At 36.7% G+C, this 23,705-nt stretch overlaps 1 long non-coding RNA gene across 1 annotated transcript; it reads right to left on the bottom strand.

Annotated features, from left to right (window-relative positions):
- Nucleotides 1–290: 290 nt before the first annotated feature.
- LOC127505580 (uncharacterized) lies at nt 291–22,944 on the bottom strand. Its single transcript, XR_007927743.1, has 6 exons — nt 20,670–22,944; nt 17,452–17,608; nt 15,130–15,216; nt 14,766–14,937; nt 3,259–3,344; nt 291–3,105 (listed from the first exon to the last, which is right to left on the bottom strand). It is a non-coding gene; the product is annotated as an uncharacterized LOC127505580 (long non-coding RNA).
- Nucleotides 22,945–23,705: the final 761 nt, after the last annotated feature.

Raw genomic sequence — 23,705 nt, 5'->3', positions numbered from 1 at the left:
CTGGAAAAAACAAACACAGAGTGTGGGAGTGAAGAGAACGAGAAGAGAAGAGCTTTGATGGAAACGCTGGACTGAGATTTGCTGCAAAAAGATGTTTCAGCACAGGGTTATTATACACTGAAAAGAAAGTGGTAGAAACAAGTGTAATCGCTCAGAAATTGTTAGGAAGTTTTGTAGATGAGACGAGTAACATGTTGAATAAAACGTGAAATTCTGAAGCAGAAAGACTGGAGTGTCATTTTTTTCGTTAACTAAAACAATAAAAAATATTTTCATTACTTGAAATAAAATATTAAAAGGCACACTTATTTTATTTCAGCTACTGTAGTGATAAAGAACAGTTTATGTGAACTAACAGTGTCCTATAAAATGTTTAAAAAACAGCCAAACAAATGAAAAGAGAAATAAACAAAAACTCGGAGGGAGAAAAAGCCAATTTAATGAATCCTGCAGGAAAACATTCGGTCAAATGTGTGCGGATCAGCAGGGTTGCTGTGCTGGTGTATTGATCATGACGGATTGATGCAGGATAAATTAATCAATAATAGTTCCCGTAAAGTGGAGAAGCAGCAATGGACAAAAATGAGGAGAATGTCAGGAGATCGTTTATTTATTCATGACTTCCAGTTGAGAATATATGGAAAAACTGAGTTTTAAAAAAATTACTCACTGAAAACAAACACAAACTCTGTCTACAGGGGAAACCAGACTTATGTTGGGATTCGTCCGATCAGATTTCGTGGTTTGTGTGCAGTAAAACTCGTTTGTAAACATGGCGCGCCGCCCGTTAGTTCAACTAATATGGGAAACGTTTAAAAAGTGTTTCTATAAGATTCAGATCCACTGTGAGATATTGTATGTGGTATATTGTGTCTTCCTGGTCTTATTGTGAACGATTCATCAGGCACTTTATTCTAGCCTACAGGAAAAAAAAACGGGTTCGCTTTGTTCAAACAAATAAAAATCGCTGGACAAATGAAAAGAAGTAAGATGTTTCAGCTTCCATCCACCATCTTGTTTTGACACTTCTTGACATGTTTGTTTTAACATTTTACAACCTGCACATTTTAGAAAAATTACTTTTTTCCTGGTAATCGTTCAGAATTAAGAATAAATTTATTAAATGCCATTTCTTTTTTTCAGCTAATGTAATTCTTTTCTCCAACGACCTACATATAAAACACCTAATCAACTCCTGATGTATGAAATCCAGTCCTGCACTACATGTTTATCATCAGATACTCAGTTTCACTTGGGAATATCACATTATGGAAGTAAAATGGTCTGCAAATGCAATTTCGTTTTGAGTATGATGTTTCCAAAACAAACTCCTCGTATGGGTAATGAAACCCTGGTCCGAAGCGGGATTAGAGTCGCTTTTGCGCTGTTAACCCCACACTGCAACGACGAATGCGTTTTTCAATTCCACTGCGCTCTTTTACACTGCTGGGGCCTGTTCATACAGCCTTTGATGAGAAAAATATCAAACAGAAAACGTGCCAATTGAAGTGAAGAAGAGATCGTTTTGTTCTTATCTTTATAGTCGAAAAAGCTTGTACTATTAAATCAGTATAAACTTGGCAATATATGAAGATGCTAGTACAGCTTTTTTATAGATTGTGCGCTGCGCTCGTCCAATTAGCGACACTGACACTGCTAATATGCAAATAACGACTTAACCCTGGGTTTTGAAATGTATTTGGGTCAATGACGTGACGGGTCATTTTTTTTGTCCAAAGGCCTTAATAATAATAAAAAACACAGATATGACATCCAGAGTATGTAAGGTAGTACAACTAGATCTCTTTTACTGAATCCAAAAGGTTTTAATTATATTTTGCGACATATAAAGGTATTTTGAATATTCTGAAGTGTCAAAAGGTCATTTGGTTTAACCGTCCAAAGGCCAATACAGCCATTTCATTTGTGATTAAAATATATTAAAATGTATTAAATGTATATATTTTTTATTCTGGCATGATTTTATAACATCATATATCAACATAGTGCAAAATGATATTAAAATTATGTGCAGAAGTCGTTGCTTTGTTATGAGAAAGAGTGTCCGGAAAAATGAATTTCATTGATGTCATTCGGAGTAACTAATATAAAGGGACCATTTTGGATCAAGTCATGCGGTCAATATCATGTGACAGGATGTGACATCATTCAGACCACATGGTCATGAAGCAAAGTAACTAACTCTCTCTGAACTATTTGAATAATTCATGTTTTCACTTGATCATACGCATGTCCCGAAACATCAGGTCATTCGGTACAACCGCTATAAAACATGGAAAATGTTGGAATATTTTAAAAACTTGTACTAAATATAAAATGTTTGATTGTCCTTTTGCTAGTTAGCTAGATATCAGCCTGTTAGCATTGTTTGAAGATATCGTCATTCGGTATAACCAAAAGTGTCATTCGGTAAAACCGAAATTTTGGTTAAAATGAATGACTTTTTTGGTGACAAATTTTGTCCATCTTGTAAAAAATGACAAAAAGAGTGTTAATTGATTATAAAAACCACATAATCTCATTGTTAACACTTAATAAAACTTAATAAAAAATTCCATTCACCCGGGGTTTAGAATGACTCTGGGTTAACTATTTCAAGAGTGAATTAACCTGAAATTTTGAAGTAGAAAAACTGCAATGGGATGCATCATTTCACATATGTATCGCAGATGAATCTCCACTCACATCTTCTTCAGAACATGAGGCCGTTTTTATTTCTGTGCATGTATGTAATGTCGTTCATGCTAATTGTGTTTACATGTACGTGTGAGTGTTTTCACGACTCGTGATTTCCTGCAGAACACTGTTATCTTTAAATGTTCTCTCCCTGCGAAGCGATGCCCCTGACTGCGCGCGCCTGTATGCGATGTACTGTCCTCGCTCTTCTTCCCTCATAAACAGGTCAATAGCAGCACTGCCTGACCGTTCATGATCATTTATAATCAAGAGGATCCGCAGCCGTCGTGGCAGGGGGCTGCAGCATCCGTTATCATCTTCTGTCCCTCATCATCTTCAGACAACTGAGATACAACTGCATCTAAAAGTGAACGTTTAGAGTTCCAGAGGGATGATTCTTCAAATATTCTGAAAAAAAAAAAGTGAGTTAATTGTTTATGCAATCTTTTGTAAATATTATAAACCATATAAATGCTTGAAGAAAGAACATAAATGAAAATAACGCATGACACTCAGAGTTCAGAGGTCACGTCCAATGAGACACAAGCGGTTTCCACTTACCTGATCAAAGACGTGTATTCAGAGGTCAAATTCCACAGGATTCCAAAAGTTTTAGACAATTAGCTTCATTCTAGATAATTATGAGTCTAAAGACGGAGGGAGCAGAAGAGAAATGCATTATATGACACAAAATAAGAAAAATTATGAAAATAAGAAAAAAATGAAAATACTATATGGAAGCTTGTTTCTGCCATGGAACAAAAAAAAAAAGGTAATTGCAACTTATCATCTCACAATTACAAGTTTACATCAGAACTGTGAGTTATAAACTCAGAATTGTGATCAAAAGTCAGAATTGTGAGAAAAAAAAGTCAGAATTATGATAAATAAAGTCAGAATTATGAGTTATGAACTTGGAATTTAAATAAAGTCAGAATTATGAGAAATAAAGTCAGAATTATGAGTTATGAACTTGGAATTTAAATAAAGTCAGAATTATGAGTTATGAACTTGGAATTGAAATAAAGTCAGAATTATGATAAATAAAGTCAGAATTATGAGTTATGAACTTGGAATTGAAATAAAGTCAGAATTGTGAGAAATAAAGTCAGAATTGTGAGAAATAAAGTTAGAATTATGAGTTATAAACTTGGAATTGAAACAAAGTCAGAATTGTGAGAAATAAAGTCAGAATTGTGAGAAATAAAGTTAGAATTATGAGTTATAAACTTGGAATTGAAACAAAGTCAGAATTGTGAGAAATAAAGTTAGAATTATGAGTTATAAACTTGGAATTTAAATAGAGTCAGAATTGTGAGAAATAAAGTTAGAATTATGAGTTATGAACTTGGAATTGAAACAAAGTCAGAATTGTGAGAAATAAACTTGGAATTGAAACAAAGTCAGAATTGTGAGAAATAAAGACAGAATTGTGAGTTATAAACTTGGAATTTAAATAGAGTCAGAATTGTGAGAAATAAAGTTAGAATTATGAGTTATGAACTTGGAATTGAAACAAAGTCAGAATTGTGAGAAATAAACTTGGAATTGAAATAAAGTTAGAATTGTGAGAAATAGAGTCAGAATCGTGAGAAATAAAGACAGAATTGTGAGTTATAAACTTGGAATTTAAATAGAGTCAGAATTGTGAGAAATAAAGTTACAATTACCTTTTTTATTCCATGGTGGAAACAGTTTTCTACTTTATTTCAGTTTAATTCAATGAGTTTTCTAACCATTTCTTTGTAATTGTTTGTGAAATATACTAGTAATTTCTGAATGAGAACAGTTTCCACACCAGTTGTAATTCCTCCCTCAAGGGCTGTTTAACAGAGTTGATGAAGGACAAGTAATTTCATTCACGTGTCTTGACAGACGTAACCAGCGTTCAGTTCTGACATCTGAAACATGTTCTACACTTCAAACAAAGACACTCATCGACCTTCCTGCCGAGATCCATCAACTGAAATCTCCAGAACTGTCTGCCAAACCCACGTCTCAATAACATATTTCAGCTAAACAATAAAATAACCATTTCATAAACTATGAGGCTCAAATACACTGTATTTTGCTGGTTGGGGTTTGACCAGCTCATGCAAATACAGCTTTTCCTGCAGCCGCCATGTTTCTGTTGGGAGTTCTGAGACTGTGTTTGGAATATTACACTAGTTTCCCTCTGCATACTGACAGATGGAAGACAAATGAGAGTAGCTGAGTTCAGGTAAGAGTTGAGCGTGCTCATCCCGGGCTGATGGGTAATCCCTGCCTGTTTAAGACGAATACATGTGATTGTTTAGACTATAGTGACAGAACGCAGGTTCCCTCATGCTCCTGTTGTTAATGAAACCACCTGATGGTCATTTGATTGACAGGAACGCTGATGACAGCAAATGGAAGCCAAACAGTATTTGAGCAAATCAATGAGTCAATGCACCACAAGTCTGAGTCTGTAAAAGGGAAAAAACCCACATTTTTTCCAAACAGTTTCATGTGTCAGGATGGTGGTCGACTGTCTGAAAACTCTGAGGCCAGTGAAGGGGGATTTTATGTCTCTCTATTGTTCTATATTGACTTTACGCACATGAAGAAAACATTAAAGAGCCAAATCGTCAGGACTAAGGAATCAGTCGCCTCTGCCAGAGCTAAACTTAGAAAATGACAGGACTCCTTTGCCAACACTGAAGACACTGCCCTAAAAAATGGCATGGAAAAAAGGCCCAAACACAGAGACACTTATCTGAAAGATGAAAGAGACTGAAGCTAAAGTAGCATCAGCTGTAGACAAATACGCATTTAAAGCTGCACACACCCTTTAAGCCCGTCCACACGTACAATGATCTACTTAACTGCACTTAAGAAAATCACTGCTATTTTGGGCGTAATACATATCAGCAATAAGATTATCAGTGAATCGAACTGATTGATTTCTGTTGCAGTTTTGTACGCATTCTTCAACTGGAACTTCTGACGGCAGCTGCAGTGATGCGATGCCTTTACCAGTCGGCACTTTTTATCTCACAATTCCGACTTTTTTCCTCAGTATTGCAAGATTTAAACTCGCAATTTGCAAGAATTGTGTAATAAAGTCAGAATCGAGTTTTTATCAGGCAATTCTGACTTTTCCCACTTAGAATTGTAATATTGTGAGTTATAAAGTAAGAGCTGCATGATTAAAACAATTGGAAGAAAAAAGTTATAACTCACAATTCTGACTTTATAACTCACATTTCTGACTATAAAGTCAGAATTACGAGTTATAAAGTCAGAATTGCGTGATATAAAGTCAGAATTGCGAGTTATACAGTCAGAATTGCGTGATATAAAGTCAGAATTGCGAGATATAAAGTCAGAATTGCGAGATATAAAGTCAGAATTGCGAGTTATAAAGTCAGAATTGCGAGATATAAAGTCAGAATTGCGAGATATAAAGTCAGAATTGCGTGATATAAAGTCAGAATTGCGAGATATAAAGTCAGAATTGCGAGATATAAAGTCAGAATTGCGAGATATAAAGTCAGAATTGCGTGATATAAAGTCAGAATTGCGAGATATAAAGTCAGAATTGCGAGATATAAAGTCAGAATTGCGAGATATAAAGTCAGAATTGCGTGATATAAAGTCAGAATTGCGAGTTATACAGTCAGAATTGCGTGATATAAAGTCAGAATTGCGAGATATAAAGTCAGAATTGCGAGATATAAAGTCAGAATTGCGTGATATAAAGTCAGAATTGCGAGTTATACAGTCAGAATTGCGTGATATAAAGTCAGAATTGCGTGATATAAAGTCAGAATTGCGAGATATAAAGTCAGAATTGCGTGATATAAAGTCAGAATTGCGAGATATAAAGTCAGAATTGCGAGTTATAAAGTCAGAATTGCGAGATATAAAGTCGGAATTTCGTGATATAAAGTCAGAATTGCGAGTTATAATGTCAGAATTGCGAGATATAAAGTCAGAATTGCGTGATATAAAGTCAGAATTGCGAGACATAGTCGCAATTACCTTTTTTATTTTTTTATTCCATGGCGGAAACAAGCTTCCATAGCATCTACCGTTGTTAGTCACCGCTTCACATCGCTGCTCATTTGCATAAGGTCTCGTCTCTGAACACGCCTACATCACATCACCAATGGGACCTACAGTGTTTCCGCGGCAAAATAAGTCATATTTTATGTGAGTTTTCTGAACATTTAAACACAATTAATTTTGGTGGCTTTGGCCAATTTATTGACACAATAAGTAGGGTTTAAAGCATGAATTAAATTACCACATGCAATCTAGTTTTGATAATTGCACTTACAGTTTAGAGAATGTTAAGTTTCAAAAAATGAGTGATTGAGGAACTAAAATTGAAATGAAAACTGAAACTTTAAAAATAATAACTACAAAATATTAATAAAAAATATAATAATATCGCAATACTACTAAAATAGCACTGTCGTTGGGTCTCTGACAGCGTTATGATGCAACAGGACTCTATTAATAAATGAGGTTTGTGAAGACAGGAGGCCTGTTTTTTCTCTCTAGCAGTGAGGTTTCCCCCGACTCTAAGACGGAGTCAATGTTTGACCACACTGGGCTATTTGTGTCACAAGTAACTCGGAGGCATCAGACTTCGACCTGCCAGCTGTTTTGTGTGATTGTCTGTGTTTGTAGGGACTCTTATGTAACTCCAGACGCAGATTAACCCTGCAGTCAACCGTGTGTTTGTTTGCCAGGAAACTGCTGTATTGGCAGGAATTGAAATGCTGTTGAGTTTGCACTGAGCATATTATGGACATTCATAGAAATTTTTATTCTATATATGGATTTTTAGCTTTCATGCATTTAACAAAACATGTCCAGCTCACATTTCACCTCAAAACAAAAGACAATAAAATATTTTTGATGCGAAGTTTGACTGGAGTGACGAAAGGTGTGGAAAGCCCTTATATGGACATGGTTTGGGTGTGTGTTATGCAAATGACTAATCTTGTGCACGCAGCCGCTTATTTCGAATACTCAAAATTTACTAACATCGGAACGATTTTAAGAACAAATTCACGTGCGTACGAATGTGTTGCGAATTAGGCAGAGATTTTTCGTGAGAAGTTCAAATGTGCGTACAAATACGAAATAATCTACGCAACTATTAACGAATGATACCACCAATGTCACAATGCAAAAAAGTTTATGTATTTCATTAAAGGTAACTTTTGCCCCTCTAACAGCAAAAAACAAAACTGAATGCATTTTGAGGAAGAACATTGGGTCTCATTCACTAATAATTGCGTACACTATTCATATTTACGCACATTGAACTTCTCACGAAAACTTTCTGCCTAATTCAGTAATAAATCGCGTTCCGGGGGATAAAATCCGCTTTTTAGCGTGGTCACCCCTGGTTAAATTCGCATTTCAGGGGCTAAATATCATGTTATTTGGGACTGCTTCAACCTGCAGACATAAAAAACAACCCGCGGCAACATCGTTAAAGTAGCCCAATTTTGCGGGAAAACCGCAGACCTGGCAACACTATATGCCACTCCCACACCAGACATGCATCAAAGTAGGACGTGACGAGACACGCACGTGTGAGTGATGCATATATGCAATTTCCCAGCGAAAACCGTCCCGTCAGGTCTAAAATATAAACACTCATAATAGGCTTACCATAGTGAATCAGTGTAAGACAAAAAGAAGACAAAAAAGTTGCCTTTCCTCCAACAATATGCCATCTTTTTACACTGAGCTCCAGAATGCATTCTGGGACTGATTTATCCATGAAAGTAACATGCAATACTGCCTTAAAATTTGAGCAAAATGAGGCGTCTTACAAGGCAGAATAATGTTGTTTTCTACCCTGTGGATGGCAAGCCTCTCTAGGGTTTGGAACAGACCTGAAGAGTCTCACTAAACACCGTCAGTAATGTTTGCCTGCTTTTAGCCACACTAAATTTACTGCATCACCTCCTCCAGTGTCTCCATGAAGGCAGCACTGTGGGTTTTGTAGTTCTGACATCAGCACACGGCCCATAAAGCATGTATCCGCACTCTTTGATTTAGCCCAGCTGGCGTTCCCCGTGGCTCAGGAGAGAGAACGGTCTGTGGCCGCACCGGACGCCGTGATGTTCCTGTGTTTGCACAAGTCTGAACTCAGCACAAGCCGAACACTGTATGAAGATGCCACCCTTATGCATTTATATATTTGCTCCATCATAGGTCTTTTATTATGAAAAGAGGCTCCTGTATGATAGATAGACAGATGGATGCCCTCTGCTGGTCAGTAGTATAAATACAACAGCCATTCGTCACATCATCTGTGTTTTGGCTTTAGATGGCTGATTGGTTTTGTTGTTTCTGTTAATGATGATGTCTACAGTCAGCTGGTTTAAGACTGATCTCTAAGGGTAAACATGAAACTGAGCCCATGTTGTCTGAATAATCACACACAAGTGTGTAAGTTATAAATCCATCTTAATCAGTAGTCTAGGAAACAGTAATTAGGTAAATGTTGAGATTAACTCTAACGAGGATCTGGACTAAAACTAGACGTCACAGGATTACACAGAGTCACATGAGGAGGCGGCTTGACTTGTTCCTGAAATCCCCTTTAAAAACATCCCGCTCAACATAGACATGATCGGATTCATGCGGGACGAGATCAGGAGTTCATTGAAGCGTGTGTGAACTCATTATTAAAGTATGACACTCATCATCTCTAATGAGCCGCTTCCTCTGAGAGCTCGAATCCTCTCGAGACGCATCAGACAACAATCATGAGAAACACATTAGCGGTCATTGTGTGACGCCGGACCCTCATTCATACAGCTTCTTCTACTCCGTGTGTCCGTGTGCTCAGTGAATTACGTAAGATATTATTGTGTTTCATCGATGTCCCAGAGGAGAAGATTATCAGTGAATAACAACCTAAATAACACGTGTTGAAACATGACGCACGACTCGTATGAATTACTGTTGTGTACTTTTTTTGAGAAACTGCCAAATCAAATTTATTTGTACAGCGCTTTCCACAATACGCATTGTTTCAAAGATTTGCAGAAAGTCGTACTGTAATGTCAATCTTTACCATAGAGCAAGTTTTAGGGCAATTTATGTTATGAATAAATTAGGCAAACTGTTTTTGTTTTGTTTTTTGGTTAAAGCTAATTTTGTTCCTGCAAAGCAATATTGCTTTTTGTTCATGTCATTATTTTGTGGTTATTTTAAAAGCCATTTTCTTTCATTAAAATGTTTGTGTATTTTTGCAAAGCAGTAAATAAATGAACAGTGTACTGACAAAAGTCCATTTAGTTTTATCAATAAACAGTGAAAACTCAAAGATGCACTTTGCTTTTTTAAAGATGTTTTGGTTATGCAGCAGAAAATGTCACATAAAGATGGAACAATACGGTTAAAATGTTTTGCTAATATTGTTGACTCCATGTTTGGACAATCACTTCTGCTAAATCAATAAATGCAACTGATATAAATGGTTTTAGTGTTATTATTCAACATTATTAAATATAATTTGGCAACAATGTGGATAAAAAAGAAGTCTAACATGGGGACAAGACAAAATTGAACATGCAACATGATTTTTTTTTTTTTTTTTTGTGGTTCTTTACCCTGGAAACAGGGAACGTTCTCAGAATGTTCTGGCAAGGTTCTCTCAAGGTTCCCTAACCCTAAGTTATGAACATACATTCTTTCAGTAACATTAATAGAAGTTGTCTGGTCTTTAATACCGTTATTGTTTAACAAAATACGGGCAATTTGATCTTTTGGCTGCATTTGATATTTCTGACGTTGGGATTGCATCCGATCTAACAAGTACTTAAAGTTATTGACACGTTAGATTGATAAAGAAAAATGCATGAATGAGAAAATAAAGTGCAGGATGTGCTTGATGTTAAAAAAGTCGTGAAAAACATCTCAGTGCCACACAAGCCAAGTTTCCATCCAGTTTTTACGCTGTTTTGTTATTGACAAAGCAAATATGTACAAAAAAATATTTGCGAAATTTCCTGTCTCGAGGCTGTTTCCATCCAGTTGGCCTTTTTTTTTCTCGATAAAATGGTGTGTGTAATGACGTCATCCCTAAAAAAAGTGCATTGTCGCATAAGTTTTGTTATAACGCTAAAAAAAATCTGCCCTTGAGCCGTTTCCATACATAATTTTGCGTATATCGTAAATTCGTATCGTTTGCATCCCATTTGTAAAATGTACAGAGTAATGAGTGATTTGCCAGTACTGCATATTTTCACAAATAATGTTGTTAAATAGGAAACAATAAGATGACGGCGAGTGGAACAACTCGTCTGACAGGACTTAACTGCCTTTATTTGACGAAGCGCGGGTTTGGACAGAGAACCGCTCAATTGTCCACTATGCAAAATATTTAGGGTCCAAAGAAACACTGATACAGTAAAATATTCAGTCTTTGCTTATTGCAACAGTCTTGAACGCCCAGAACGTTATTCGTTCTGGTTTCAGAGTTTAATAACATTAAACCCATCAAAAACATCAAATCGCTGTTGATTTTTATTTCCAGAGACAGAAGGAGCTGTGTACTAAAACATTTTTTTTTTAAGTGGTCTGCATTAGCTTAACTGAGGCTTATTCTCACATAACATTTCTAAAATTATATTAAAGCTTTTTGGAGTCAACTACTTTATTTTCCTAATTTATTTGAGATAAAATTCTATATTAATAAACTGCTCTTGTAAAACAATTTGTGTCATGTTTGTGATTTTCATTTGTCATGTAGCCTAGAACTGCTTCTGATCATTAAATCGAAACAGACTCACGATTTCATGGCATTACTTTTATTTATTCAGATACAGAAGTTCTGTATTTTATTTTACCTTTCTTTTTGTCAGCGTTGAAAACACAAAACACTCTTCCTTAATTTAACAGACACCCCACTTATTATTCAGATTTTCAATATTTTCCTCATCCTTGTGATGCACCTCTGAACTACAATCTACGGAGAAACGGTGCTTTAAAGGGAGCAACGAACACGCAGGTGCTGCATGTAGGCTATGGGCTAGTTCTGTCATGTGACACCACATTTATTTGTTAAAGCCCCTTTTCTCAACAAAAAGTGTTTCCAAACTAATTTTTGTGACATTTGAACTATTGAGAAAGATTTTATGCGCTAAAAATAAACGGAAAAAGATTGTGTCGACATTTGAGAAATTTTATCAACAAATGGCATTTTAACAAACATTTTAAAGCGCTAAACCTTTTTTCGCAAAATCCTTGGATGGAAACCTGGCTACAGACACACCACTGAGCGGAGGTCCGACAAGTACCGTCAAAGCGCACTTTGGCCAAAGCCATGATGATGGACTCACAACTTTTGGACGCTCTTTGGTCCACTGTCAATCCCACAATTCAGTGCACGAGCATGAAGCTCAACTCCCTTAGGAATTAATTGAAAATACGTGATCTGCTCCGCTGCAATTCAAAAATGTACTATGAACCCTCTAAATCAGTGGTTCCCAACCACGAAAGTCTCCTTAATCAAACACACCTGAATCAGACCATCAGCTCATTAGCAAAGACTCCAAGACCAGAAATGGGTGTGTCAGACAAAGGAGACATGGAAAATGTGCAGTGTTGTGGGGCCTCCAGGATCGTGGTTGGGAACCACTGCTCTAAACCAATGGAAAGTAGCAGAAAAACTTTGGTAAGATCGTCAAATTCAAATCTAGTTTTCGTTTTTATTTTAAACATTTCTTGGAAAGATTTAAAGACTGTTTTAGAAAGATGTAGACACTCATTGAGGATTCTTTAAAAATGTGCGTTTCATGTATTTTAGTGTGACACCATAGGATTTTTACTGTGCCCCTCTTAACATTTCCTTTATTTTTCTGACCCCACTGGCAGATATTTGAACTTGTTTTAAGCATAAAGTCACTTAATTTGGATGATTTTATCAGAAAACAACACTTAATATCTGAAGTAATTTTGCTTGTTTAGATATTTTTTACTGGGAAACAAGACAAATACTGAGCTGATCACTATTTGCAGTGTGACGTCACTTTACTGGGAAGATTTTTGATGTAAATCACTGAAATATTATTCGACTATAAATGAAAATGGTGTGTTGCATTTGAATATGATACCAGGAATTGTGTCACATATTTACATATTTGACACAAGCTGCACAAAGGCCATGTATAAACTGCAGCTAAATTTGGTTTCACTTTACCTTTTAGTGCTCAATCTTGTTCTGTACCCAAAATTTAGTAATAATACTTAATGTTTTGTTTTTTTTATTAATATTCATTATATATCTGATGATCCACTTTGAGACATCTTGTTAAAATATACGACATAATATGTAAGTGATAACCCTCGGTGTGCATTACACGATTTTAATGTGAAAGCAAAGAACAACCCGAATTGTGGATTATCCCGCTTTTATCATGATCACTTGCCAGCACTGACCAGTTAAAGATGTCATTGATGCAGCCGTAAACAGTCCAACTGAGGAAGGAGGGTGGGGGCTCTGGAGGAAGACGAGGGACTGGCAAAGAGCAGGAAATAAGAGACAATGCTGGCGATGATGGTGGGAGGAGCCAGTCAGGACGATGGCCCACTGCGGAGTCGACGGAGGGAGGAGCCATGGTTCACGATACCTGGGGACGACTGACAGAGATGAAGCCAATGGTAGTGGAGCCCTAGGCAGATGGGTCCTGGAGGCCAAAGCGGAGCTGCAGCCACGAGCGTCCAAGGTGAAGCCAGGGTGCCTGAGGACTGAGGCAGAGCCACTGGGACCGAGGTGGAGTCGGAGGGAAGGTGGAGCCAGACAGAGCCGAAGGGGTGGAGAGACAGAGCACAGCAGATGGCTCGGAAGTCCCCGGCACAGGCAGGGCAATGTCTCACCAAGGCGGAGCCGGAGGGATGAGGAAGGCTGGTGGAGCCACAAGGACGATGGTCTTTGGTGGAGCCGAGGGAGGGAGGGAGCCAAGCCAGAGCTGATAGGTCGAAGGACTGAGGTGGAGTGATGGGATCAGAAGCTGGAGGCGGAGCCGGGGATCCAACTTACCTGGGCGATGCTGGAGAACTGAGGGCTCGATGAATCCTCATGATGGAGTGGCATCAGAAGAGGTGCCATGGGACTGAAGTGAACCAGCGGAGGCAGGGCTGATGGACTGGCTGAATTTGAAAGAGGAGGCTGGAAGGGAACTCAGGAGACACAGGAGACTTTGTGCTGGACGGGACCAGCAGGGGCACAGGAGACAAAGGGAAACATCCTCTTCCAAATAACTTTGGAAAACAGTTTGCAGAGGCCAGCTGCAGCTCATCCTCAGTGGTGGGAGTGTGGACGGAGTCTTCCTCCATGTCCTCGAACTCCACGAGGACGGACATTGTCGCTGGCTCACTCACCTGGTCAGACGGACAGTGGGGCTTGGGCTCCGGGGCGATGGCTGGCTCAGTCCTCTTGTCTGGCACTGGCTTGTGCAGGCTCAGGCGTTTCGTCCCTAAAGCCCGGGACACACCAAGCTGACGTCAAAGAACTAGGGGCGACGAAAGCTCTCGTCAGCTGCATCAGATGTCTGTACCATCTTGACATCTCTCACCGGCAGTGATTCTACATGCTGAATTGGCCCAAAAAGAGTCCGACTAGAGCCAACAGTGTGGAACACACTGAAAAAACTAAGCCGACCGACACTCAAAAATGGCTTGGTGTGTCGGGCATAAAAAGGTTGGCTGGCAGCACCCAGCCCGAATACTCCAACAGGCTCCTCTGTTCAGAGAGGTAACATAAACACACACATTACTCGACAAAGAACTAAGGAGAAATAGGGTTTAAATTACAGTGAGCTAATTGGAAGAACATAAACAGGTGTGGGATAATTAGCTAATGATCAGGAACACAGGCAAACAGAGCAGAACAAAACCAAAATAGAACATAACAGAGGATACATGTTACTCTTGGCAACTAGCTTAAGGTTTTTTTTGTTTTATTTCATGTAACAATGTTTTCTTTATGGTTTTAATTGACAGTAACAACACCTGTTTTGCTTTTTAGCCAGAAAAAAAATCTTCAGTGATAAAGAGGTAACACTCACATTCTGATGATTTTGCATGTTACTGAAAACCGCTCCTGGTTTCCTGGTTAGATTGTGGTTTTTAGCATCATTACTTGAGTAACAATGGCACACATTAAAATTCTTTCCTGAAGATCCAGTCTGTAATGGATTATTCATCCCTGAGGGACACTGGGACACTCGTGACTATTGTCTGCATCAAAAAATAACAAATATGTAAATTAAAAAACACTGGAAAAAATTCAAATATCACACTGATATAAATGGAGATAAACATGCAAGGAGTATGAGAATAATATCATTAATAATATTCAATATAATCAATGATATTCATTATACAATTACTCAAAATATCAACCAAAAATATACTTGTGCTCCTTCATACCTCAGCAGACTTCTCCTTCAGGTCTCATTGAAGAAACAGCTTCATCTTAGATGTTTCTTCTGAGAGTCAATCTCTTCTTTCATCTCCCTGTTGTTTGGGAGATTCATAACCATTAACACACACTAACCCTAACACATTCACACACATCTTCACCATCTAAACAGGGACTCTTACTTGACAATATTTACTTTATTTTTTTGATGACCTACAAATGAGGAAATCCCCAAAATGGAGGATGTGTCTGAGTAAAAATTTACACCATATTTATCAAGTTGATTAAGAATGGCAAACATTTCTAAAATGCGTTTATTCATTATTAACAGAACAGAAATCTGAACATTGGATGAAGACAGATTCATAATTCTTGATTTTTTTTTTTTTTTACATATTACAGGTTTTTACAGAGGGGATTCTGGATTTCTCTTTTAAACTCCCTATAAATCAGGAAATACTGTCAACAGACAGAAAATAAATACATTTTTGATGTTTTTATATGTTCTATAAATCAGGTGAATGATATATGAACAAACCTTCAAAATATAGATGTGAATAAAACTGTAAAGTTTGGTTTCTGACTCACGGCCTTTAAAGAGATATACTGTAATTGAAATCTACATGTGCAAACAGATGAAGTGCAATAAAATAAACACTATTTCCATTAGTTTAAAAGAAGACATGTTAAGAAAGCAAAATAGAGCAAAATCTAATAAATAAAAATATAAATAAACCACAGAAGGGAATTTTTCCTTCCAGGAAAACCAAAGCTGGGAGGAGCAGGAAGAGAGATGATCCTGATATCAGTCTGTCCTGACAGAGAATCACACAGACATCACAACATCGACAGGTAAGAAACAGAGTTACCTTTGTTTTAACTTCACACTCATTATAATAGGATTGATTTAGCTGTTATTTTTTGATTTATTGAGACTGATTTCTGTCTTTCCCTCAGAAATGGAGAGAATGACATTTCCCTCTCTTCTGCTCACAGGTGAGTGAGTGTTTAATGTGCTCATAGTGTTAATACTGTGCTGAAAGTGTGTGAAAGAGCAGCGTTTGTGCTTCAGACATGAAGGATTCCTCAAAAAGATTACGAGGATTAGAACGTTTTGAGGAAATACTATTTCAGTCTTTCTGCTTTAAAATTTCATGTTCAATTCAATGTTTTACTTGCTGTTTCTTTGTAATTATTCGTGAAATTTACTGAGTTCAATTGTTCAATCCTACCCCATTTTTAATATAATAATAATAATAATAAAATGATTATTATTTTATGGCTCTATAGGCTAGTTTAGCACTGCGATCGGCTGGTTTTCATGTCTTCAGTCATCAAAGCAAGAGAAAGTTACGTGAGACGTCAGAGATCGAACATTGTGTTTATATAATTATGGCTTGTGGCAAAATAACCAATATAATAAAAATGCCCAAAAAACCCTGCTATTTCCCAAATATCAGAGCAATTGCAAATATGATACTGACTTTATAAAACAGTTAAAGTTAATATTAGATTATTTACATTTTGAGGCACTTTTTTTGCTCTATTTCACCAATGAAACAGTTCCACACAAAGCCACCGTTGTGCATCTCTGAGCAACAGTAGTTTTGTTACTGAATGAATCAGCATTTTTGAACGAATCGAGTGAGTCAATGATTCAGTAGCTTGATTCACTCCTGAATGAATCAGCTGTTTGAACACATTGGTTGAATGAATGACTGATTTGTTAAGACAGTGACTTGCTGCCACCTACTGGTGGTTTTAGTTTTGTGTTTAAAAGTATTCATCATTTCATATTTCTATATTCAAAATTTTATATTTAAAACATTTCAACATCATTTATGTAATTGTAACTGTAGTGTAAATGTATTCATTCACCTCTCAGCTGCATTGAAAGTCTGTAAATAAATCTAAATCTATGATTTTGAGTGTCTAATCATTTGTCACACACCTTTTTTGATACTTCATTGATCAGTTAAATTATTAAGATTTATTAGTTAATTAATTAGAAGCATACGTGCTCCTAAAGAATCTAAGCGTACAGCCCTGGTAAATTATATTCAAATGGTTTTGATTCCTAAAAACACATCAGTGTGAATGTGATGTTGACGATCGCAAATAAAAACAGTCCAAGTTCAAGCTCAAGTCAATACAAAGAGTTTTTTCTTCATGCTCAATTTGGTCACTGAAAAGAGTTTCTTCATTTTAAACTCTGAAATGCACCAAGATGAATTTAACTTTAAAATGTACTAAATTTTCCTTCACACAAAATCCTGCAGGAAACACTGAACATGCAAACCATCGTTCAGCACACTTTAACAATCACTTACTCAAACGTCTGCAGTTTGAACTCTTGAAATAGTGCTGATGTGAGTCTTGATCTGTGTGAATTTGTCTCTCCTCAGCTGTGGTCAGTTTGTCTGCAGGAGCTCTGCATCGGTATCACTTTGTGAATCAGGACCTGAGCTGGACTGACGCTCAGAGATACTGCAGAGAGAAATACACAGATCTGGTCACAATCAACGACACACAAGATCAGACTGACATAGAGCAGGTCATAAAGAGAGGGAACCCTGGTGCTGATGCTAACCAAGTCTGGATTGGGCTGAGGAGCACAGACACATGGATATGGTCTCTGAATGACTCCAAGTTCTACACAGCAAACGAGTCTCAGTACAGGAACTGGGCACCAGGACAATCATCAAATAAACAACAACCAGAGGGAGATGGGGACTGTGCTTTTACGAATAATGATGGACAATGGCATGATGAAAAATGTAAAATAGGAAATCATTTCATCTGCTATAATGGTGAGTTCAGATCACAACACACAGAACCGTGCTAAAAGATCATATTGAGTATTTTCACATCCAATAATAATAAAACACTGTTAGAGTTGAATGATGAACCGTAATTGCAATAGTGGATTTGTCTTTTTGTTTTTGGTAAATGAGAGTAGAAAGAACAAGGATATTTTCTTGTTTTTTATGTATTTAATTCATCTAAGATTTAAAATCAATATTAGACAAATGTCTTTCTCTTTTAAAGCCAGCAGTCAAAGATTCATCTATGAAAATAAGACGAAGAATTGGACTGAAGCTCAGAGATATTGTAGAGACAATTACACAGATCTGGCCAGTGTGAGGAACGAGAGTGAGAATAATAAGACTAAGAGGATCATACCATCAGATTCACCTGATAGAGCCTGGATCGGTCTGCACAGACTCTGGGTTTGGTCAGATAACAGCACCTCCACATTCACACACTGGCAAGATGGTGAACCCAATATCAAAACAAACAGACCTGATATCTGCGCGTCGATTGATATCAAACATTATCAAGGAAGATGGGTAGATGAGGAATGTACAAAAACGTTTCCCTTTGTGTGTTATGACGGTAAGCAGACGCTCTCTCACACACATCATCATCTGATCAAATGCTAGTCTACATGTGAAACAACAGAAGCTCTAATCACTGAACGAGTGCACTATAACTTTAACACAACACTGATCACATGTTCCTGACTGGGTTATTATAGTGTAGAGTTCACCCAAAACTGAAAATTCATTTCATTTACTCACCCTCATGTCATTTCAAACCAAAAGACCTTAAAACACAAATCAAGATATTTTTAAGGAGCTGAAAATGTGAAGTCGGACACTTTCTGCTTCTCGTAGTGACGCTCGCGCTGCGTTTGCATACTTTATCACAGCTGAAGTGAAATAAATGCAATTTTTGACTAATACACTGATGTTTCAGAGACATTTTCATTCAATACTTCATGTCCTGCTTACAGCGTCTGTTTTTACAAGAATAAAGTTCAACATAAGCATATATTATTTAAAAACCAATGTAGTGGAGTCTACATTTATCAGTTTTATTTTGATAAACATATATAACATCGCGACTACATGAAAAGAGCTTTAACTGTTATAAAAACACAGATTTGTGAACATGAACTGAAGGCGTGACAATAAACAAGAAACACACGTGATCGTTGTCATGCGGTGAATCCGGCCAATCGTGAAGCAGCTGTGTCGTCATCAGAGCTTGTTCGGCTCCTCTTCAGAAACGCCGCTGGCTGATCTCGAATCGCTCTTGCGGTACTTTGAAGCCATACGTCACAGTCACATGGCGTCGGCGCTCTCAAGTCAGACAAAATTTCTTACCGGCATGCACTGCTTAACTTGGCACGCTACGCATGTATCAGGCATGTGATCAGCTAGAGATTAAAAAAAGCAGGAAAATCCAGCCACGCCCCCCGCACTTCTTATTTTTTTTAAAAAATATATATTTTATCACATTAAAAGATATATCTTATATAGTAATAATTCTATTGTCCTGTAAAAATAAAAAGCAGCATTTAATAGTCATGATAATAATTAATATATTATATAATATAATAAAAGTATTAATAGAATTGTTATTATTAAAATACCTGCCAAAAGTTTGGAAACAAATATAAATTTTTAAAATAACTCTTCTGCTCACCAGAGCTGCATTTATTTGATCAAAAATACTGTAAAAAAAACAGCAATATTGTGAAATATTTTTTACAAATTAAAAAAAAAAAAAAAGTTTTCTATTTTAATAAATTATAAAGTGTAATTTATTCCTGTGATCAAAGCAGAATTTTTTGCATCATTACTCGTGTCACATGATCCTTCAGAAATCATTAGATTCATCAAATCAAATTGATATGAAACATTTCTGATTATTATCAGTGTTGAAAACAGTTGTGCTGCTTCATATTTTTCTGGAAATGATGATACGTTTTATTTTTCAGGATTCTTTGAAAATAGAAAGTTCAATGAACAGCATTTATTTGCATTTATCAAATATATTAAACATCATAAAACACTTATATTTTGTAACATTTTAAATGTCTTCACTCACTTTTCATCACTTTAATGTATGATGAATTCAAGTTTTAATTTTTCTCTTTTTTAAATCTTACCACAAATGTTTGAATGGTATCACTGTTTCCACTAAAATTGTTAAGCAGCAAAAACTGCTTTTTCAGCGCTGATTCTACTCGTGTTTGGCGCTTTGAACCATCTGAACCCTTTTAAGGGACACAAAAGGGCTTTTAATCACATATAAACCCACACACACATCACATTTGGTAAATACAGAAGCTCAAACATGCATCACATGATGCAAAAGAACCAATGAGGTTTGTTCTAGTGTGTGACACACACAAGCGTTTCATTTACCATATGTGATGTGCTCTATTTGGGTCGATCATTGTTTAGATTTAAATAAAAACCTACACCGAATCTGGATTAAACCGCTCGATTCATATGGATTGGCCGTTCTGGATGTTCCTGGATTTTCATTGGAGGAACAGAAACATCTCAGGTTTCATTGAAATATCTTAATTTGTGTTTCAAAGGGTTTGGAACGACATGAGGGTGAGTAAATGATGACAAAAATGCTTCATGTTTTTGCTTCTTGATCTGTTCGTGTTCCAGATGAACTGGTTCTGATCAGAGAGAATCTGACGTGGACAGAAGCTCTGAACTACTGCAGAAACAATGACATGGACCTGGTGTCGGTGGACTCGGAGGATGTTCAGCGTCGAGTGGAGAACGTGACCGCGAGCGCCTCCACCCCTCACGTGTGGCTGGGTCTCCGTCACTCCTGCGTGGTCGGCCTCTGGTTCTGGGTGAACGGTCAGACCCTGTGCTATGAGCAGTGGGCTGCGGGTAACGGCACCGGTGAGGAGGACTGCACTACGACAGTGAGATCCGGAGCCATTCAGACCAGAGACCAGCGCTGGATCAGCCTTCCTGAAACTGACACAAACAACTTCATCTGCATCAAGTGAGTGAGAGAGTGACCAATAACAGTTCATGAAGATTCAATCAAGCTGTTTGGAGTCAAATTATCTTCATTTAAAGTCTATATAACCTTCACTTTTCTGAGATTAATTCATGATACAAACATTTAATGTGTTTTCTACATTTTGATTCATTATAGTTTTTTGCACATTATTTTATACTAAGCATTTACATTTACTTTTGAGGACTTGATATGTTTTTGTTAACTGTAGCATAAAATATCTGATATTCTGATTGTCAAATATGTGCAAGTGGATGTGTTTTTCTGTTTAAACACTTTTATAACGATCGCGTTAGGCACCGCCATGTTAGTTTGTGCCGCTGTTCAGAGAATCGGATCTGTTGGATTTAAAACACGTGAATTCATCCACTTCTCCTGAAATACATGAAAGTAAGTGAGCCGGTGAACTGGGAGAAGAATAGAGAAAACTTTAAAGTTACTTACACAGTGTGTATCTGATATGAATAAAACATGTCGTCTAATTATTATGGAAAGGATCGTTATTGTCGCTTCTACAGACATCAGTGCGTACTTTACAAACTCTAAAAGTACAGTTTAATGTCTGAAACCTAAAATAAACATTATGTGGTTGAAAACACTGCATATCTGTGATATATGAAAAGCGCTGAGCGCGTCCGTCTCTGTTTGAGCGCCAGCCAAAGCGTGCAAGCACATCTGAATATGGCGGTTGATCACATGATGCACTGAACGTTCTAATCACAGCGGTGTGATCGTACGCGTCAAAGGGTTAATATAATTTATAGCGACTCAGAAGTGTGTTAGTTTTGCTCAAGCATCACTTGAGCACAGATGATAGTTGTTCTGAATGAAATTTAGACATTTTTAAGTGTCCAAAAGTGTCTGAATACTTTCTAAAACTGCTGTACTTCATTTCTATGTACAATATCCTGCATCAACTACCCATTAATATGAGGTATTTAATTACCTGAATAACTGTCTACATGTAAACATATTTCTGTAGGGGATTTTTGTCAGTTTGTGATTTATACTCAATTGTAAGAAAATAAAGCTTTGGAAGAAATTTAATTTGACACTGATGTCTTTTGTCTGTGAATCTGATCTGTTTTTATCTGTTTTATCTAAAGTCTAAAGTTACCCATGCAAAAATCATATTTTCCATTTAGCATTGTGACATTTTTATTACAGTTATATATTGTAATATATTGTAATATTGAGATAACTGTTATGCAAAAAAGTTGTAGAGTAGTCTACAATAATCAACATAAATTATGGTAGAATTTGTTGTATTTTAGAGTGAAAATGTCTTTGGATCATTTTCATAAATATTCAGTTTTTATACTCGCAGTAAAGAGAATTTAGGGTTGACTTAATTTTCATATCTTTTATATTTTGTCTTTTTTCCTGAACAAAACAGGAAAACACAAACGTGTCCTTACAAAACACGACTGTTCATTATCCAAATAAGTGTTTCAGAATCAAGTTTCCCTCTAATAAAGGAAGCACATTTTTACAGTTTCCTGTGGCGTGTTTTGGTTCTCCCGCCGCATTACGTCGACATCATCAGTACAACGTCCACGAGGCGCGCGTCTGGAAATGTGAGCGTGATCTAGAAATATCTGCTCTTCATGAAATCAGAAGAACACGTCTCGTTGCCCACACTTCCTGAAGATCTCACTTTCAAATAAATCTGCCCACTAAAGTCTGATTCAAACACACTGTGATTGTCTCACAGGGGAAATTAAAATGTCTATATTAAACATCGTTATAATTAAAATTCATATATGTGTCATGAAACAAGCTAAATTTACACAATAAAGGTCATGAGCGTTCATCTCCGTCTGTGGCTGTACACACACACACACACACAGTTATTCAGCTATTTAAATGGTGAGATTTTTCTTTATTTTTCTATAGTTTTTCTGTTGTTTTTATATTCATTTATATATTTTATGAATACTATAGTCCTAACCCTCACAAAAAACTTTTTTAAAAACCCTCATTTTTACACTGGAAAAAAAAAAAAGTGAAATATTTACTTTTTCATACAGCTTTTCCTGTTTTATATACATTATAAAAAATACTATAATCCTGACATTAAAAAATGTTAGGTTTTTACAATTAAAAAAAATGTATGTACAAAGCCTTTCTTTTTTTAATATTATGTTTATAAATACTATAACTCTGTGAGAAAACTTTCATAATTTTTACAATTAAAAAAAACTTTATTTTTATACAGTTTTTCTGTATGTAAATATATATTTTATAAACATAATAACCCTGACCCTCATAGAAAACTTTCATCATTTTTTTAACTGGACTGTATCTTTATGCTGTTTTCACAAACAAAGGCATCCCCAAAAGAAGGTTTTGTCAGGTTTAGCTCACTTCTGGGTGCAAATTTGTCCCCAAAATATGGTTAAGTAGGTACAAAGACACACACACACACTCATGTCTCCCATTTCAAAGCCAGTGGTGACGCTCACCGCTACACAAATAGATCTTTATAGCGGCTCAGTTATATTCATTAAATCACGCAGCGTCTCGCCTGACGGCCCCCGCGCACTTCTGATTGGTTCAGCATGTCGGGGACGCTTGTTTAAATGCTGTCAGTGTGTTTGAGGAGATCCATAGAGAAACTTCAGCTCACAATCTTCTGTTTCACTACCTTACCGCTTCAGGATCACGGGTTCAATCACAGGTAAGACTGAATCACCTGATTTACTGTGTTTTAACCGCAACTGAAGATGCGTCCTTAATT

The sequence above is a fragment of the Ctenopharyngodon idella genome, chromosome 22 (assembly GCF_019924925.1).
Source record: "Ctenopharyngodon idella isolate HZGC_01 chromosome 22, HZGC01, whole genome shotgun sequence".
In the NCBI taxonomy this organism is placed as follows: Eukaryota; Metazoa; Chordata; class Actinopteri; order Cypriniformes; family Xenocyprididae; genus Ctenopharyngodon; species Ctenopharyngodon idella.
Note: the sequence above shows the minus strand (reverse complement) of the source record. Positions and strands in the feature narration are given on the sequence as shown.